Source organism: Octodon degus, unplaced genomic scaffold, assembly GCF_000260255.1.
Source record: "Octodon degus isolate 3935 unplaced genomic scaffold, OctDeg1.0 scaffold00385, whole genome shotgun sequence".
Classification (NCBI taxonomy): Eukaryota; Metazoa; Chordata; class Mammalia; order Rodentia; family Octodontidae; genus Octodon; species Octodon degus.
Window position 1 is genome coordinate 902809 of NW_004524961.1, and position 1177 is coordinate 903985.

Below are 1177 nucleotides of genomic sequence, written 5' to 3' on the forward strand. Positions count from 1 at the left end.
CTAATAGGCATCAATGAGAAAGAAAAAGTCAACACAAATGACATTTAAAAAAATATGGGCAGAAGTAATAGCAGAAAACTTCCCAAGTATGAGGAAACAATCTGACATTCAGGTAACTGAAGCATACAGAATGTCAAGGAACCTCAACAAAATGAAAAACACACTAAGACATATAATAGTCAAGATCCCAGAAATACAGCACAAGAATAATCTACTGAAAGCCACTAGAGAAAAGAAGCAGATCACATTCAAAGGAAAACCCATCAGAATTATGGCCGACTTCTCTTCACAAACCATGCAGGCAAGAAGAGCATGGAGCAGAATACTTCAGGTCCTCTAGGAAAACAAATTCCAGCCCAGACTACTATATCCTGCAAAATTATCTTTCAAGTTTGATGGAGAAGTGAAATACTTCCATGACAAAGAACAGCTAAAAAATTTCGCGATGGCAAAGAGAACCTTTCATAGGATACTGAAAGATGTTCTAGACAGGGACCAAAATGATCAGAACTCCACCAATGAGATCAGAAGAAACCAAATAATAGGGGAAGCAATTAAACACAGGAGAAAAAGGAATAAACTATAACAGCTAAATAACATGGCAACAGTAAGTCAATACATCTCAATTCTAACCATTAATGTAAATGGACTCAATTCACCAATTAAGAGAAATAGACTGGCACAGTGGATTAGGAAACAAAAATCCAACAATATGCTGTATACAATAAACACATTTAACTCATAAAGACATTCATAGGCTGAAAGTCAAAGGAAGGAACACAGTACTACATGAACCAGCATCTCAGAAGAAAGCAGGGGTAGCAATTCTGTTCTCAGACATTCTCAACTTCAAACCAACAATTATCAAGCAAAATAAAGGCCACTATATACTAGTTAGGGGAAAAATTCAAGAGGAAGAGGTAACACGCATAAATATGTATGCAACAAAAAAAGGAGCACACAACTATATAAAGCAAACCTTAAAGGACATAAAAATATAATATCCAATACCACAATTTTAACAGGAGACCTTAACACACCCTTCTCTCCAAAAGATAGGTCAACCAGACAAAAACTTAGCAAAGAAATAACAGAATTGAACCAGAGTTTGAAACAAATGGACTTGGTGGACATATACAGAGTGTTCCACCCAAACACAGCTGAATACACATTTTTC